Raw genomic sequence first — 19,972 nt, forward strand, 5'->3', positions numbered from 1 at the left:
TCGCTCCTCAATGGCCTTCCACAAAAAGAATTACGACGCCTTCAACTGATACAAAATACCGCAATAAAACTTATCTACAAAAAAACCAAATACGATCATGTCACTCCTCTCTTAAAGGAAGCCCACTGGCTTCCAATTTCTTATCGTATCACTTACAAAATTATTCTACTCACTTTCAAAATCAGACTCTTACATCAACCTACATTCCTCGATAAACTTCTTATTCCTCAAAGTTCCACTCGTACATTACGATCATCCGACCAAAAACTTCTCTATATTCCATCTCTCAAAGATTTTTATTATACACGCAAAACAAACTTCGCTATAACAGCCCCTACCTTATGGAACTCACTTCCAAAATACCTCCGCGACGAACAACAACTAGTCAAATTCAAGATCAATCTAAAGACTTTCTTGTTTCGAGATGCTTTTAATCAAACCTAAAAGCATCTTCTCTCTCTTCCTTCGGTCAGCAAACTTCCATTATCTTAATGTTTCCCTCCCTTTTGTTCAATCCTCCCCCCCACTCTCTCCTTTTCATCTATACAATGTAACTTTTTCCCCTTCCGCTGTTACTGCCCTCACACTCCAGTTCGTCAAGTCTTTGTCATTTATGTTTAACTTAAGACATCTTTTTGCACATACTGCTACTTTTAATGCTTTTTTTTTTTTTTTTTTAATAATTTTATTGTAAACCGGCCAGACAATTGTTTGATGGTCGGGATATTAAAAACCAATAAACTTGGAAACTTGGAAAACTTGGTCAGAAATGTATCCTGCAACATTGGTCAGATGAAAATCCACCCTCTTTTTGGCAATGGAGGGCAGCATTTCATGCTCTTATGCTTATGGAAGCTAGGGCGACCTCCCCTTCAAATAAACAACAACGTAGGTTTTAGATGACCTGGGAACCCTTTATCCAGCAGCTATCGGCCAGAGCACGTAGTTTTGTTGTGAACTCATTGCATTTGTAAGAACATAAGAAGTTGCCTCCACTGGGTCAGATCAGAGGTCCATCGCGCCCAGCGGTCTGCTCCCGCGGCGGCCCATCAGGTCTGTGACCTGTGAAGTGGTTTCTGACTATATCTATAACCTACCTCTAGTTCTATCTATAAGAACATAAGAACTGCCATCTCCGGATCATACCCATGGTCCATCGAGTCCGGCGATCCGCACAAGCGGAGGCCCAGTCAGGTATACACCTGATGTAGTTTTAATCACCCATATCCCTCTATGCCTCTCGAAAGGAGATGTGCATCTAATTTGCCTTTGAATCCTAGCACAGTGGATTCCTTAATAACCTCCTCTGGAAGAGCATTCCAGGCGTCCACCACTCGCTGCGTGAAGCAGAACTTCCTGACATTTGTCCTGGACTTGTCCCCCCTTAGCTTCAAACCATGTCCTCTTGTCCGTGTCACGTTGGACAATGTAAATAATTTGTTTTTCTGCTCTATTTTATCGATGTCTTTCAGTATTTTGAACGTCTCTATCATGTCCCCTCGCAGCCTCCTCTTCTCAAGGGAGAACAGTCCCAGTTTCTTGAGTCGTTCCTCATATTCCAAGTTCTCCATACCTCTTATAAGCTTCGTTGCTCGTCTCTGCACCCTCTCCAGCAGTTTTATTTCCTTCTTTAGGTTGGGAGACCAATGTTGGACACAGTATTCCAAGTGTGGTCTGACCATTGCTCTATAAAGCGGCATTATGACTTTCTTCGATCTACTCATGATTCCTTTCTTTATCATGCCTAATATTCTGTTTGCTTTCTTTGCCGCTGCCGCTACCACTAATTCTATCTGTACCCCTCAATCCCCTTATCCTTTAGGAACCTATCCAGGAAGTGAAGCATACTTGATTAGTAGCATTTGGGAATAGAGGGGTGGGGGGATTGGAGAGATGGGATGGGGGGTGGATGTAATGGGAGGTTGTTGGTAGCTATATTAATGTTATTTAAGTCTCTTTTCTTATTTTCAAGTAGTTATTGTCTGTTATTGTTAACTTTAACATTGTACTTATCTTAATTACTGATTTTTGTTCCTATTCTGTACATAAGAGAAGCTCACACTTGAACTTTGTTTCCCCTCCAGTTAGAGGATGTAAACTTAAAAGACATCATCAACACCTTCTCTCACATCAGGCAGCATTATGGGGTAAAGATCTAGATCAATTGCTTACACTTACTACATATGGGGAATTTAGGAAACGCCTAAAAACATATCTCTTCCGGAAGTATTTAGGCAGCTGACCTGTACAATTTTTACTCCAAAATAACTGTTAATCAATAGCTGTTAATCACTAGCACTTAACTCTGTTTATTCCACTCAAGTTGTACCATCTTTTAATCATTGTAAGCTGCATAGAACTTCACGGTCCTGCGGTATATAAACTACTAGCTGATGACCCGGCGTTGCACGGGTATTTAATTATAGCAATAACACAGTAAATGGATTCAAATAAAGATACTTTATAGTGGTGAATGAAATTATATTTCTACAGCTTTATAAAAGTACAATAATCAAATTATAATGTGAAATATTTGACAAAATGAATACAATACAACAAACACAAAACTTGATTATAAACAACATTTTTAGTTTCACCTCCAGGAGCAAGAACATATAAATTCTTGGGTGAAGAGACCCCCAGAACATATCACCCCAGGTAGTGAGGGATCTGCATACCAAGTTTCGATCAAATGGGTCAAGCCGTTTATTATTTACTGTGAGAATGGCAGCTGTGTACAATTTTTCCATTGACATGAATGGGTGAAATCTGATTTTCTGTTTGTAGCTCCGCCCACGTGTGCAGGTGGGCCGCGAGACCCCAGAACATATCACCCCAGGTAGTTGGAATTACTGTGAGAATGGCAGCTTTTTACATTTTTTCCATTGACATGAATGGGTGAAATCTGATTTTATGTTTGTAGCTCCGCCCACGTGTGCAGGTGGGCCGCGAGACCCCCAGAACATATCACCCCAGGTAGTGAGGGATCTGCATACCAAGTTTCGTTCAAATCGGTCAAGCCGTTTTTGAAGTACTGTGAGAATGGCAGCTTTTTACTTTTTTTTCCATTGACATGAATGGGTGAAATCTGATGTTCTGTTTGTAGCTCCGCCCACGTGTGCAGGTGGGCCGCGAGACCCCCAGAACATATCACCCCAGGTAGTGAGGGATCTGCATACCAAGTTTCGTTCAAATCGGTAAAGCCGGTTTTGATTTACTGTGAGAATGGCAGCTGTTTACATTTTTTCCATTGACATGAATGGGTGAAATCTGATTTTCTGTTTGCAGCTCCGCCCACGTGTGCAGGTGGGCCGCGAGACCCCCAGAACATATCACCCCAGGTAGTGAGGGATATGCATACCAATTTTCATTTTTTTTTTTTTCCATTATTTTTTATTTTCAAATTTTACATAAAGTGTACAAAATATTAAAATACAATTGATAAATATATAGTATCACTTTTATATCTAATACATTATACATCTAAATTTAATTTTCCCCCTCCCCCTCCCCCCACCCTTTTATTACTTTAATATAATATTTTAAATTTTCAAATTTTACAGAAAGTATACAACATGTTAGAATACAATTGATGAATATTCAATAACATTTTATATCTAATGTATTATGTTCTAATAAATTTTATCCCCTCTCCCTCCCCCCACCCTTCTATTACTTTTCATTCATACATTACATATTGTATAATATATTATATCATATTATATAGAAATTATTTTCCTTACCCCCCCTCTATGTGTGTCATAAAAAAAAAATCCTGAAAAGAAGAAAAGAAGAAAAATCCTACTATTTATTCATTACAGTATTTTGTCAATGGCCCCCATATTTTTATAAATTTAGTATATGTCCCCTTTTGTATTGCTATTGTTCTTTCCATTTTAAATATATGACATATTGTATTCCACCAAAATGTATAATTTAGGTTGTTATAATTCTTCCAGTTGTTAGTTATATGCTGAATGGCAACCCCTGTCATAATTAATAAAAGCTTGTTATTTTCTGGTGAAATTTGACTTTTTTTTCTCATCATCATTCCAAATAATATTGTATCATATGATATTGCAATATGATTTTCCATCAATTTATTAATTTGTGGCCAAATTGAATTCCAAAAAGTTTTAATATAGGGACAATGATACAATAAATGATCTAATGTCCCTGGTTCTAGATTACAGTGCCAGCATTTATTGGACTTAGAACTGTCTAATTTTTGCAAACGTGTAGGGGTCCAAAAAGCTCTATGTAATAAAAAGAACCAAGTTTGTCTCATAGATGCTGACACTGTACATCCCATTCTCCAAGACCAAATTAGTGGCCATTGAGATGCATTAATCTGATGTCCAATCTCAATGCTCCAAATTTCTTTTAGACCATTTTTTGGTTTTTTATTCAAGTATCCAGATATTAATTTATACCATCGGTCAAGCAGTTTTTGAAGTACGGTGAGAATGGCAGCTTTTTACTATTTTTCCATTGACATGAATGGGTGAAATGTGAATTTCTGTTTGTAGCGACGCCCATGTGCGCAGGTGGGCTGCGAGACCACCAGAACATATCATCCCAGGAAGTGAGGGATCTGCATACCAAGTTTCGTTCAAATCGGTCAAGCCGTTTTTGCGTGATCGCGGCACATACACACACACACATACACACATACATACCTCCGATTTTATATATATAGATTACTAGCTGATGACCCGGCGTTGCACGGGTATTTAATTATAGCAATAACACAGTAAATGGATTCAAATAAAGATACTTTATAGTGGTGAATGAAATTATATTTTTACAGCTTTATAAAAAGTACAATAATCAAATTATAATGCGAAATATTTGACAAAATGAATACAATACAACAAACACAAAACTTGATTATAAACAACATTTTTAGTTTCACCTCCAGGAGCAAGAACATATAAATTCTTGGGTGAAGAGACCCCCAGAACATATCACCCCAGGTCGTGACGGATCTGCATACCAAGTTTCGATCAAATCGGTCAAGCCGTTTATTATTTACTGTGAGAATGGCAGCTGTGTACAATTTTTCCATTGACATGAATGGGTGAAAACTGATTTTCTGTTTGTAGCTCCGCCCACGTGTGCAGGTGGGCCACGAGACCCCCAGAACATATCACCCCAGGTAGTGAGAGATCTGCATACCAAGTTTCGTTCAAATCGGTCAAGCCATTTTTGAAGTACTGTGAGAAAGGCAGCTTTTTACTTTTTTTCCATTGACATGAATGGGTGAAATCTGATGCTCTGTTTGTAGCTCCGCCCATCTGTGCAGGTGGGCCGAGAGACTCCCAGAACATATCACCCCAGGTAGTTGGAATTACTGTGAGAATGGCAGCTTTTTACATTTTTTCCATTGACATGAATGGGTGAAATCTGAATTTATGTTTGTAGCTCCGCCCACGTGTGCAGGTGGGCCGCGAGACGCCCAGAACATATCACCCCAGGTAGTGAGGGATCTGCATACCAAGTTTCGTTCAAATCGGTGAAGCCGTTTTTGAAGTACTGTGAGAATGGCAGCTTTTTACTTTTTTTCCATTGACATGAATGGGTGAAATCTGATGTTCTGTTTGTAGCTCCGCCCACGTGTGCAGGTGGGCCGAGAGACACCCAGAACATATCACCCCAGGTAGTTGGAATTAATGTGAGAATGGCAGCTTTTTACATTTTTTCCATTGACATGAATGGGTGAAATCTGATTTTATGTTTGTAGCTCCGCCCACATGTGCAGGTGGGCCGCGAGACCCCCAGAACATATCACCCCAGGTAGTGAGGGATCTGCATACCAAGTTACGTTCAAATCGGTAAAGCCGTTTTTGATTTACTGTGAGAATGGCAGATGTTTACATTTTTTCCATTGATATGAATGGGTGAAATCTGATTTTCTGTTTGTAGCTCTGCCCACGTGTGCAGGTGGGCCGAGAGAACCCCAGAACATATCACCCCAGGTAGTGAGGGATCTGCATAACAAGTTACGTTCAAATTGGTCAAGTCGTTTTTGAATTACTGCGAGAATGGCAGCTTTTTACATTTTTTCCATTGACATGAATGGGTGAAATCCGATTTTATGTTTGTAGCTCCGCCCACGTGAGCAGGTGGGCCGCGAGACCCCCAGAACATATCACCGTAGGTAGTGAGTGATCTGCATACCAAGTTTCGTTCAAATCGGTCAAGCCGTTTTTGAATTACTGTGAGAATGGCAGATTTTTACATTTTTTCCATTGACATGAATGGGTGAAATCTGATTTTCTGTTTGTAGCTCCGCCCACGTGTGCAGGTGGGCCGCGAGACCCCCAGAACATATCATCCCAGGTAGTGAGGGATCAGCATACCAAGTTTCATTCAAATCGGTCAAGCCGCTTTTGCGTGATCGCGGCACATACACACACACACACATACATACACACATACATACCTCCGATTTTATATATATAGATTATTTATATTAATTATGTTGGCATAATATACTTTGTAAGATTTATTATATGTATGGTTTTTATTATAATTCAATAACAATTATTGAAGAAAAAAATAATAAATATACATATTCATTGGGGATATCCTGAAAACCAGATTGACCAGGTGTGTCGTAGAGATTTATTTATTTAAAAAATGTCTTACTCGCTTACATCCTGCAGTTCTGAGCGAGTCACAAGAAAACACTCATTATTTAAAACATAGAATTCTCATTAACAAACAAGTACCTGAACAGACATAATATATAGTGTTCCACTGTGAATTTGTGGTTCGCGGACTCAATCATTTGCGGTCTGCTCAGATTGCCTTTTCCTGTAGTAAAGTCGGGTTACACCAATCAGGAGCTGCAAGTCAAAGCAGCTCCTGTTGTGTGTAGCCTAACTTTACCACAGGAAGAGGCGGTCGGAGCAGACTGTGAGTGATTTTCTTCATCCGCCGGCGCTCTAGCTGCCCTCTTCTGCCTCCCCTGCCTTTTGACAGGCAAAAAAAAAACGCATTTGTGGTTTTTCAAAATTCGCCGGGGTTCCTAGAATGGAACTCCCGTGAATTTTGGGGGAGTACTGCACTGAAAAACATCAAATACTATCAAATCAGCAGATAGACCTTGCTCCCTCCCATATTAACAGCATACTATTACAGTACAACTAGATATTATATACTACCTTTATAGCTTTTGCAGCCTAATCAGAGACAGGAATTGTTGAAAATAATGTTGTGTTTTTAAAGCTGAATATTGTCCCAGGGCTGCCCCTGTTCCTAGCAAGGAAGCCTTGCCAGAAGAGGGAAATGGGGTTAAAACCCTTGAAAGTATCCCTAAACCTGCTAAGGAGAGTCCCAAAGCAGCTCCTAGGAATACTTACAAGCCAGCAATGAAACCTCCTAAAGCCCTGCCTAAAGCAGACAGTTCTGGTTTAGCTTTACCTAAGCCAGTTATAGGAAAAACAGACTACATCTCCCAGCAGGCATAGAGCCATGGAAAGGGACGAACAGGACTGGAATACAAGTCACTCACAATCAGGATCAAATTGTTTTAAGCCAGGTGAGAAGCTTTCTGAGAGCAGGCTACTCTAACACACCTGCAGGGAGGACTAATCAGCTTCCTGCAGTGAAAGAAAAGGGAGTATTTGCCTCAAAGGAGGGGAACTACTCCAGAAGTAGTTGAAGCACCAGCCTCAGAGTACATACAGGCTCCCAACCCAGCAAGCCCGAGCTAGTCAGCCAGGTGCAGCCCAGGGAATCCGGAAGCCACAGTCTACCTCCTGGCTACCAGACCAGGCAGAGGTGGGTGATATAGAAGTAACAGAGATTGGTGAGACTGGGTTTGGGCAGGACATTGAGTTGGCTGATGAAGACTTTGCATATGATTTGGAGATAGAGGAAATAAGCTAATCTTTTTCCTGTTTGGGAAGCTGGGAGGAAAACGTGGAATGTGTACTACCCTAAGAGAAGGTTGGAAGTTTTGTGTTACATTAGGAACAAGTTTTTTCTTTGCTCTTTTGAGATATTAGGCTTTGAGTTCTAAATGCTGCCAGGATACCAGGTGACACAAACCTGAAGTAAGCCTCTTACTTTGGTTGTTTTTTTTTTTCATTATTCCAATAGCAAGCTACCATTAGAACCTGGCGGAATCGCTCGGCTGAGGTTTATGAGCTCCGGGTAAGGCCGCTTGCTGAGCCCAGCTTGGCGGCGCCCGGTCGCAATATTCATTTTGCATCTTTTAGATATCGAGATTACACTTTGCTTTGTTGATCAAGTAAATCATTCTCCAAATGTATTGAAAGCTCTATATACAACTTGATAATGGAAATGCATCATTGTTCCCACAGCACGAGAAGCTTTTCTAGCTGTAACTCTGTCTCCCATGGTCTGATGTGAGATTGAAATAGTTGGGTTTCAAGCATGGAAGATGACATTTAAAAAAAAAAAAAATCATTTTCCAGTGTTCCTCCCTCCAACATGAAATCAATTTTCTTGAGATTGTGCTTGCTTATGATCAGAGCCTTGCATATGTAACACAACGTACAATACTTTCTTAAACTTATTGTCTCCATGGCTACTAAAAAAAAGAATCCAGGACACCGGAGGTGTGATTCTGCTAATTTGTTGGTCATGGAGAAAAAACTGATTAGTCATGCTAAGCCTCACATTACTTTAAGATAAAATAAAGCAATTATGCATTTAAAATTGAGTTTAAATTTAATCAGCTTAGTTTTTAAGATTGATTTATTTATTTCAATTTATATCCCCTTCTCCCAGTAGCTCAGAACGGCCTACAAGCAAACATTCACAGTGGTGTATATTTGGATAGTACAACGATTATACAGTAGTTCAAGTACGGGAATTATTCAGCAATTTAGGTACAGGTTAAGAGAGGACTATAGAGTAATTTAAGTAGAGGTTCAGGATGGAGGGGGGAGGGGAGAAGGACGGGGGAGTTTAAGGGGTAGATCGCAGTTGTCATTTTAGTTGGAGAGGAGGGTCTTTACCGCGTTCCGGAAGGTTATCAATGAGTTCTGTAATTTGATTTGCGGGGGGAGTTTGTTCCAGAGTTGGGGGATGAAGTGGTTGTAGGAGCGTTTTGCGGGCGGTTTCTGACAGGAGAGATCTTCCTGGGGGGATACATAGGCGTTTCACCATTTCCGAGCGGAGGGGGGCGGGTGGGATCTTAATGGGGTATGTTCTAAATAACTTTTCTCTCAAGTACAGATGTATACACTTCCCCCTCCCCATTCGCGGTTTCTGCACTCGCGATTTCACATAATTACGATTTTTTTTCTGGGGAGGGAAAAAATAAAAAAAAAACATTTTTTACCTCCCTGCTGCCTTCCCGGCCTTACCTGGTAGTCTAGCGGGCTTTCGGGGCAGGAACGATCTTCCTACGCTCCTGCCCTGTGCAGATCGCCATGAGGATAAAGCTGTAGGGAGTTCCCGTCGTAGTCTCGAGAGACTACGGGAACTCACAGCAGCCATTTCCTGATGGCGATCTGCACGGGGCAGGAGCGTAGGAAGATCGCTCCTGCCCCGAAAGACCTCTAGACCACCAGGTAAGGCTGGGAAGGCGGCAGGGAAGTGGAGGTGGGTCAGAGCCAGATAATCGTGTTTTTTTGCCGTTCGCGGTCCGGCTCTGCCCGTATCCCCGTGAATAACGAGGGAGAAGTGTACTTCAGATCAGGTATTGTATTGTACAAAAATGTGTCCTGCTGGTTTCAAAGTATGAATTTTGGGGCGCAGGGATCGCGGTGGAGTAGCCTAATGATTAGAGTTACCAGATTTCTGGACTTCCCCGGATGCGTCCTCCTTTTGAGGACATGTCCAGGGGTCCGGATGGCTTTTCAAAACCCAGCACTTCATCCGGGTTTTGAAAAGCTGTGTCAGGCAAGGACGTCCGCGTAACATCACCCCCTAGTGTCCATGCATGCACAGATGTTCTCCCTGCCCGATAAGAGCAGGGAGTGGGGGGCGGGGTTAAGGTGAGTTTGGGGGGACGGGATTAGGGCAGAGATGGGCGGAACTAGGCGGGCCAGGGGCGGACTAAGGGGGCGGTCCAAGTTTTCCAAAAGGAAAATCTGGCAACCCTACTAATGGTTACTGCAGCAGACTGAAATCCTAGGGAACTGAGTTCAATTCCCGCTGTGGCTCCATGTGACCCTGGGATTGTCATTTAACCTTCTATTGCCCCAGGTACCAAAGCTTAGATTGTGAGCTCACAAGGGACAGAGAAAGTATGCCTATGATGTACACACTCTAAAAATTTATAGTAGCACTATTGAAATGATTAGTGGCAACCAGGGCAGGATTAAAGCATAGGCAAACTAGGCACGGGCCTAGGGCCCAAATATTTAGGAGGGGCCCTCTCAAATCACAGGGCAGAATTTTGCCCTGGTACATTAGATGCTGCCACAGAGAAAAGACTCGGGAGGGCGCAGAGCCATTGTTCACCACAGAGGTCTATCTGTTCTTCCTCACTTCCTGTGTACTGCCTTCTAGTCAGCATGGGGAGCCAGCGAGCAAGGCCTCTTATCTGCCAGTTTTCCTCTGCAGTCAGAATCATGCAAGGCTCCATTTGTGGGAGCTTTCAGATATATTTAAATTATAATGAGGGGCCCCAACAAACCTGTTTGCCTAGGGCCCAACAAAGAGTTAATCCTGCCCTGGTGGCAACTTTGTGGAGATCTACTGCATGCTGGCTTTTTGAATTGCCTATCTTTGTATATTCATGCAGAGAGTTTTTATCTGAGGTTATGAAAGAATTGAAAAGTTGGGGATCAAATTACTGCATCTCAATGGCCACGAATTTGGGCTTGGAGTCCTGCGTCAGCATCTATGAGACAAACATGGTATTTCTTGTTACATAGAGCATTTTGGACCCCTGTATGTTTACAGAAGATAGATGGCTCTAAGTCTAATAGATGTTGGCACTGTCATCTTGCAGCTGGGACATTAGATCATCTTCTATTCTATTGTCCTTCGATACTTAATTTTTGGAAATCCATATCGGACCAAGTGGAAAATCCGGTTAATAATAAACTTTTACTCATTATGACGGGAGTTGCCATACAGCATATTACGAAAAATTGGAATCGGCCAAGTTATAGTTTTTGGTGGAATTCTTTGTGTCATATTTTTAAAATGGAGCGTGTAATGGCCATACAGCAGGGGCATTTAAAGAAATTTAGGACTCCTTTTACAAAGCCGCGCTAGCGGTTTAACGCCTGTAATAGTGCGCACTAAACCGCTAGCTGCTGCCGCCTCCTCTTGAGCAGGTGGTAGTTTATCGGCCAGCGCGGGGGTTAGCGCGTGATGAAAAGTCGCGCGCGTTAAACCCGCTAGTGCGGCTTCGTAAAAGGAGCCCTTAGGGATGTATGGGAGCCATTAACAAAATACTGTGAAGAATGAATAATATTTTTTCCTTTTGAATATACACATCCAGGGTGGGGGGAGGGGGGGTTCTTTCTGGTTTCTTATGTGGAGATAAATGTCGGATAGGGAGGGGGGTGGGGTATTTGTTTTGAATGAATCCTATAAGAATATTAAGTGATGTTAAAATGTAAAATGAATGTATATCGTATCGCACTTATTGAAAACTTTAAAATTAATAAAGATTTTTTTTTTTTTTAAAAAGAAAACTTGGGGATCAGCATTCAGCCACTAGTAGTCACCATTTCCTTAAACACTAGCTAGGAATGGCTGTTTTTCAGTACTGTACCCACATACCTAACTGGGCAAAGTTAGGACTGATATTCACCTACCGCAACCACCAAGAGCCCACAGACCCGATCCTGCCAGGAGTGTGAACTCCTCCCCCTGCAGTCCATTGGAGAGATCAATCTGCCTGCTTTTAAATATCAGCAGCAGTGGAGATCAACTGCTTTTACACCTAAGCAGCAACGAGACCAGCCACAACCACCGAGAGCACACAGACCCGATCCTACCAAGAGTGTGAACTCTTCCCCCCCATGCAATCCGCTAAGAAGATCGACTGTCGGCTCCAGGCGGCTTTCCCGCAGAGGAGAGAATCCTGCATTCACCGTGGGCCTCATCTGGGGCAGCCTCCTTGGAGCGGCTGGGGCATGGGCAGTGTGTCTGGGAGGGGATGCATGGATGGGAGAACATCGCAGGGGAGGAGACATAGGCATCCTGGGACTGTCTGCCAAGTCTCTTCCCTGAAGAAGCCCTTTCTGGAAACGGCAATCGCTCCTCCTAAACTTACTTGCTCCACTTCATCACTGACGCTGAAACCGTGGATTGAAGACAAAGTTTTATTTTATTTTTCTTTCCAGCTTATGATTTATCTTTAATCTTATCTATTGTTTTGCCTTTTGTCTTTGTTTTGTTCTATTTCTATCATTTAAATTTCTCCAGAATTCTACTGTTCAACGGCTCCCCCTTCTGCTTCTATTCCTTTCTCTCCTCTCTTCTACCTTCCAAAGTATTTAGATCAATGCTGTCTTGTTAAAATGTTTATTTTATTTTTATTTTTCCTCTAACTCTACTTTTCACTTCTCTATTACCCTCCAGGTACTTTAGTTAGATTGTGAGCCTTCGGGACAGTAAGGGAATTTTTCAAGTACCTTTCTTATTTCTAATCTTAATGTATATTTTCTGTAAACCGCTTAGAACCTAACGGATGTAGCGGTATATAAGAAATAAATTACATTACATTACATTCATGAAGTCCAACATACCTGGTTAGATATTTGGACATATACTTTAGGTACACATTGATAGAATAGGGCACAAGACAGATCTCCTGCATAAACCAAAATGCTATTGATTGCTATTGACTCATTCACTATAGGGGTAATAATTAAAAAAAAAAAACCCGTCTAAAAAGTATCCTAAATGGCTACTTGGACGATCAAAAAGCCTGATCGTCCAAGTACCCATAACCAAAGCTGTTTTTTTAGACGTATCTAAAAACAGCTTAGGCCTTTCCCCTGCCTCTAGATGCACAGAGAAAAAAGAGGTGTGTTTAGAGGAGGGGAAAGGGCGGGCAGTGAATGGGAGGTAGGCCAACCTACACCTAGGCGTACAACAGGTATAACCAAAACATTTACAGGTTGCCTAGTCGGCACTTAGACCTTTTTGACTTAGACGTAGACAAACCAGATCTAAGTGCCGAAAAAGGGACTTCTGAGCTGATGGCCGCTGGCGCTATCAGTTCAGCAGCCCAGCAACCTACCCACTGCAAGCATCGCGGCAGGAGAGATGCCTCATCTCCCCTACCGTGATGCCATCACTCCTCTACCCGAACTGCCGCGACCCGCGGCAGGAGAGATGCCCTATCTCTCCTGCCGCGGGTCGCAGAAGTTCCGGTAGAGGAGTGATGGCATCGCGGTAGGGGAGATGAGGCATCTCTCCTGCCGCGATCCATCACCCCTCCTCGCAATTAACATCGGGCCAGGAGAGAGCCCAAGCTCTCCTGGCCCACGGCGACCCCCGAATCGAGTGGGCCAGGAGAGAGCCCAGGCTCTCCTGGCCCGCGGCGACCCCCGAGTACGATCGGGCCAGGAGGGAGCCCAAACCCTCCTGGCCCCGGTGACCCCCCTATCTCCACCCTGCACTACATTATTGGCAGGAGGGATCCCAGGCCCTCCTGCCCTCGATGCAACCCCTCCTCCCCCCCAACGACCGCCCCCCAGAACCCCTGATCGCCCCCACCCCCAACCCCCCTTCCCCGTATCTTTGTTCAAGTTGGCCGGACAGATGGGTGCCAAACCCGCCTGTCCGGCAGGCAGCCAACAGCAGAATGGGGCCGGATTGGCCCAGCTGTCCCAAAGCCCCGCCCACAGGTGGGGGCCTAAGGCACCTGGGCCAATCAGAATAGGTCCGGGAGCCTTAGGCCCCTCTTGGGGGCGGGGCCTGAGGCACATGGGCCGGCTTCGTAAAAGGAGCCCTTAGGCAATTGCAAAGAGGATCAGATCAGAGCAGTGGTCTCAAACTAAAACCCTTTGTGAGGCCACATTTTGGATTTGTAGTTACTTGGAGGGCCTTGGAAAAAATAGTTGATGTCTTATTAAAGAAATGGCAATTTTGCATGAAGTAAAACTCTTTATAGTTTATAAATCTTTCCTTTTGGCTAAATCTTAATAATAATATTGTCATTTATAGCTAAAGAGACGTATGATCAAGAAACTGTTTTATTTTACTTTTGTGATTATGATAAACATACCGTGGACCTCAAAATAGTATCTTGCGGGTCACATGTGGCCCCCGGGCCACGAGTTTGAGACACCTAGATCAGAGCAATTCCTTGTTGGAGCCATTCAGCATGACAGTGTTTAATAAATATATCCAATGTTGCTCCCTGTAATTTCAAATACAGTCATAGTTCAAAAGTGAGATCTGTCTTTAATTACTAGCAAATATTGGATTTTTGCCAGGTATAGTAAACCAGAATCATAGCAGCTTCAACAAGAGAGTCAGAACATTTTTTTTTTCTCCATTATATATTCATATACTTTCAACAACCGAGGGGCTAGTATTTCTGATAGAATTTCTGATAGAACTCCACAGTAAATCCATCACTGCCTGATGCCTTCTGGGGTTTAAAAGAAGCAATAGCTTTTAAAAGTTATTTACATGATATTCTTTGATCCAGACATGAAAGGTCAAGCTCAGGAGGGACAGACCTCTTCAAAGCTCCAAGAAATGACTGCGCTTGTTCCACTGTAATAGATTTTCCAGACTGATATAGCTTTCTATAGAACTGAACAAAATGTTCATCTATCTCGGCCTCTTTCATTAAAATAGTCCTATTATTATTATTAAAAGCATGAATAATAGCTACATGTTGCGAGCCCTTAAGGTAATTAGCCAAAACTCTGCCAGCTCTATTCATTCCAGCATAATAAACTGACTGCGGAGATAACAATTGAATACTAGCTTTGAGACTTGAAGTTTTATGAAGTTTCAGTTTTTTTGAAGGCTCAACAAATCGCCCCTCTGCCCATTTGTCTCCAGCCGTGTGATATCTCAAGAAAACTGCTCCCTGCTTTTTCATTTCGAGGGCTGAGAAAACAATAATCTCGCCACATAAATATGCCATATATGCATCCCGTACAGTTTGCAAAAATCCATCATCCATCATTGTATAGAAAATATTCCCAAGTTCAATGAGTCATTTTTATCAAGAAATGTTTCATCTTGCAGCAGCAAAGCTCCGGTATGTCAAAGCGATTATGATTTTTGATGGGGGGGGGAAAAAATGTCAGGGAAATTCTAAAACCCTACCAACACCTAAGTTAATTGAAGAACATAAGAAACGCCTTCACCGGATCAGACCAAGGTCCATCTAGTCCGGCGATCCGCACATGCGGAGGCCCATTTAGGTGCTCCTTGTTGGACACCCGGATTTCCCGTATCCCTCAATATGATTTGCAAAAAGGTGTGCATCCAACTTGCGTTTGAAACCCTGAACACTAGTCTCTGCCACCACCTCCTCCGGGAGAGCATTCCAAGCGCCCACCACTCGTTGTGTGAAACAGAACTTCCTGACATTTGTCCTGAACCTGCTGCCATTCAGTTTCAGGCTATGACCTCTTGTCCGTGTCACATCTGAAAATGTCAGTAATGCTGCTTCCTGGTCAATTTGGTCAAATCCTTTTAATATTTTAAAAGTCTCTATCAGATCCCCACACAGTCTTCTCTTTTCGAGGGTGAACAGTCCCAGTTTTCCGAGGCGTTCCTTGTAGCTTAAATTCTCTATGCCTTTGACTAGTTTCGTGGCTCGCCTCTGCACCCTCTCCAACAGAATTTTATCCTTCATTAGGTATGGAGACCAGTGTTGGACACGCTGTTAAAAATGGCATGGTTGAAACACCTACTGGTGCCTAAAAAAAAGATGCCAGAATCACGCCTATGTAGGCGCCTTAGGCTGTCGCATGCCAACGTAGGCGCGATTTACGCAAAGATAGGCGCCAGAAATGTGGGCCCAGGGAGTCCTGCTGGCTCAGCTGATTGGAGATTCCCCTGCTACGATTAGCTGAACCGGGTTCGGGGGAATAGTGGCAGGATGGAGTGGGCACCTCTCCTGCTGGGCTACATTCCGTGGTGGGCGGAGGAGTGGCAGGGGTTTGGGGGGTGGCAGCAGAAGGGAGTGGTCATCCCTCCTGACAATTATGGGGGCACTTGTCAGGGGGCCTCTTCCGCATCTAAGAACATAAGAACTGCTGCTGCTGGGTCAGACCAGTAATCCATCGTGCCCAGCAGACCGCTCACGCGGCGGCCCTCTGGTCTAAGACCAGCATCCTAACTGAGACTAGCCCTACCAGCGCACGTTCTTGTTCAGCAGAAACTTGTCTAACTTTTCTTGAATCCCTGGAGGGTGTTTTCCCCTATGACAGACTCCGGAAGAGCGTTCCAGTTTTCTACCACTCTCTGGGTGAAGAAGAACTTCCTTACGTTTGTACGGAATCTATCCCCTTTCAACTTTAGAGAGTGCCCTCTCGTTCTTCCTATCTTGGAGAAGGTGAACAACCTGTCCTTATCTACTAAGTCTATTCCCTTCAGTACCTTGAATGTTTCGATCATGTCCCCTCTAAATCTCCTCTGTTCGAGGGAGAAGAGGCCCAGTTTCTCTAATCTTTCACTGTACGGCAGCTTCTCCAGCCCCTTAACAATCTTAGTCGCTCTTCTCTGGACCCTTTCAAGTAGTACCGTGTCCTTCTTCATGTACGGCGACCAGTGCTGGACGCAGTACTCCAGGTGAGGGCGTACCATGGCCCGGTACAGTGGCATGATAACCTTCTCTGATCTGTTCGTGATCCCCTTCTTTATCATTCCTAGCATTCTGTTTGCCCTTTTTGCTGCCACCACACATTGTGTGGACGGTTTCATCGACTTGTCGATCAGAACTCCCAAGTCCCTTTCCTGGGAGGTCTCTCCAAGTACCGCCCCGCACATCCTGTATTCGTGCATGAAATTTTTGTTACAGACATGCATCACTTTACACTTATCCACGTTGAACCTCATCTGCCATGTCGATGCCCATTCCTCGAGCTTGATTATGTCACGTTGCAGATCTTCGCAATCCCCCTGCGTCTTTACTACATCTGCTGAGATGATCATGGCAGGGGCATTTTCCCTCGATCAGCTGAGTCGGCAGGACTCCCTGACACCATGGCTTCGGGGAAGCCTGCCATCTCGGCTGATCGGGGAATCCCTTGCCTCGTTCAGCTGATGGCAAGGGATCCCTCAATCAGGCAGGCGCGATTCTGTAACCAGCACCGGTGACATGGGTGCTGTTTGGAGAATCGGTGGGGTTAGGCATCTGTCCGTTAGGGCAGACATGATTCTGTCTAGGATGCTGGTGTGGGATTCTCAGCCGCTTCTTAGGTATCCACTGAGACCCGCATCCTATGCAGCAGTGTTTCTCAGCTCGGTCCTGGAGTACCCCCTTTGCCAGTCAGGTTTTCAGGATATCCACAATGAATATGTAGGAAAGACATTTGCGTAGAATGGAGGCAGTCTATGCAAATCAAGTTTGTGCTTATTCGCTGTGGATATCCCAAAAACCTGATTGGCAACGGGGTACTTTAGGACCGAGCTGAGAAACACTGCTGTACAGAAACAGCCCCAAAGTGTCTTTCTGATTTTTTTATGCACCATATACAGAATTTGGGGGAACCAGGGCAGATGATTTTTGGAAGTTCCTCTCCTCCTTTTAGCCAGATGCACAGATAGCTGTTTCTTTTTCTTGCATGTGTATCAGGAACATAAATAAAGAACTGCCATGTTTTCCACAGATGAATTATCCAATGAATATTAAGTAAAACCATTTGAAAGAAAGGTATTATATTGCCCATGAGAAAACAGATTTAGGGGTATATTTAAAACAGGTTCGTACAGCTGACCTGCACACTAAATGCATTTGCCAATATTTTCATAGTGTTCTTTTTTTAAAACTATGTTCATTCTTTTGGGGAGACGGACTTTACACTCCAAAGAGAAAATGAAAAATATGCATTAGAAACCATATACGAGCAAATATGATAAGCACATTGTCATTTTAAGAGATTCTATATACAAGTTTTCCAATTATTACAAGACTATCTTCCAAACGGTGTCAGTCAAAGGCGCAAGCAGACAACTGAGCGCAGCGCGGAGGCGCGCGCCGAAGGAAAAGACTGTTTTTAGGGGCTACGACGGGGGTGTGGGGGGAGAACCCCCCCCACTTTACTTAATACAGATCGCGCCGCATTGTGGGGGCATTGTGGGGGGTTTGGAGGGTTGTAACCCCCCACATTTTACTGAAAACTTCACTTTTTCCCTGTTTTTAGGGAAAAAGTTACGTTTTCACTAAAATGTGGGGGGTTACAACCCCCCAAGCCCCCCACAACGCCGCCGCGATATGTATTAAGTAAAGTGGGGGGGGGGGCTCCCCAACAAAAACCCCCATCGCAGCCCCTAAAAACAGTCTTTTTCTTCGGCGCGCGCCTCCGTCTTACGCTCAGTTGTCGGCGCGCGCCTTTGTCTTCCGCGTTACTGTCTATGAACCCTTCCAAACAAAGCATGAGTCCCTCTCTCTTACATTGTAATATTAGCAGATCTTAGGAAACTGGAAGACTGGGCAACCAAATGGCAGATAAAATTTAATGCGGACAATTGCAAAGTGATTCGTATTGGGAAGAATAACCCAAATCATAGTTACTAGATGCTAGGGTCCACCTTGGGGGGTTTGCGCCCAAGAAAAAGATCCGAGTGTCATTATAGACAATACGACGAAACCTTCCGCCCAATGTGCGGCGGCAGCCAAAGACGGGAAACAATATGATAGGAATTATTCAAAAAGAGGGATGGTAAACAAGACTAAGGGATCCTTTTACGAAGCTGCGTTAGGGCATTAACGCACGGAATAGCCTACGCTACATTGCCGCGTGCACTAGATGCTAACGCCAGCATTGAGCTGGCGTTAGTTCTAGCCGCGTAGCGCGCGGTAATATCCTGATGCTCTAAAAACGCTAGCACACCTTAGTGAAAGGAACCCTAAGAATGGTATAATGCCTTTACATTGCTCCATGGTGCAACCTCACCTTGAGTATTGTATTCAATTCTGGTCGCCTTATCTCAAAAAAGACATAGCAAAACTAGAAAAGGTTCAAAGAAGAACGACCAAGATGGTAAAGGGGATGGAACTCCTCTCATATGAGGAAAGACTAAAGAGGTTAGGGCTCTTACATAGAAACATAGTAAATGACGGCAGAAAAGGGCCATGGCCCATCAAGTCTGCCCACTCTAATGACCCACCCCCCTGACTTTACTCCCCTAAAGATCCCACGTGAATGTCCCATTTTCTTTTAAAGTCCGACACGCTGTTGGAAAAGAGATAGGTGAGGGGAGATATGATTGTAGTCTACAAAATCCTGACTGGTATAGAAAGGGGACAAGTGGATTGATTTTTACTCCATCAAAAATTACAAAGATCAGGGGCACTCGATGAAGTTACAGGGAAATACTTTTAAAACTGATAGGAGGAAATATTATTTTAACTCGGTGAATAGTTAAGCTCTGGAATGCTTTGCTCGAGGATGTGGTATGAGCAGTTAATGTAGCTGGTTTTATAAAGTGTTTGGATGTGTTCCTGGAGGAAAAGTCCATAGCCTACTATTGAGACAAATAAGGGGGAAGCCGCTGCTTGCCCTGGATTAGTAGCATGGACTGTTGCTACTATAGATTCTGTATGAACATAAAGGAAGTTCTTCTTCACCCAGAGAGTGGTAGAAAACTGGAACGCTCTTCCGGAGTCTGTCATAGGGGAAAACACCCTCCAGGGATTCAAGACAAAGTTAGACAAGTTCCTGCTGAACAAGAACGTGTGCTGGTAGGGCTAATCTCAGGGCGCTGGTCTTTGACCAGAGGGCTGCCGCATGAGCAGAGTGCTGGGCACGATGGACCACGGGTCTGACCCAGCAGTGGCAATTCTTATGTTCTTATATGTTGGGGGATTTTTGCCAGGTACCTGTGA

At 43.7% G+C, this 19,972-nt stretch overlaps 1 long non-coding RNA gene across 1 annotated transcript in view; it reads left to right on the forward strand.

Moving 5' to 3' along the window:
• Positions 1-7,622: 7,622 nt before the first annotated feature.
• Positions 7,623-19,972, forward strand: part of LOC117352655 — a 194,737-nt gene continuing 182,387 nt past the window's right edge. The window contains exon 1 of the long non-coding RNA XR_004537750.1: positions 7,623-7,788. This is a non-coding gene — a long non-coding RNA (uncharacterized LOC117352655). The remainder of the gene's footprint in view (positions 7,789-19,972) is intronic.

Source organism: Geotrypetes seraphini, chromosome 1, assembly GCF_902459505.1.
Source record: "Geotrypetes seraphini chromosome 1, aGeoSer1.1, whole genome shotgun sequence".
Classification (NCBI taxonomy): Eukaryota; Metazoa; Chordata; class Amphibia; order Gymnophiona; family Dermophiidae; genus Geotrypetes; species Geotrypetes seraphini.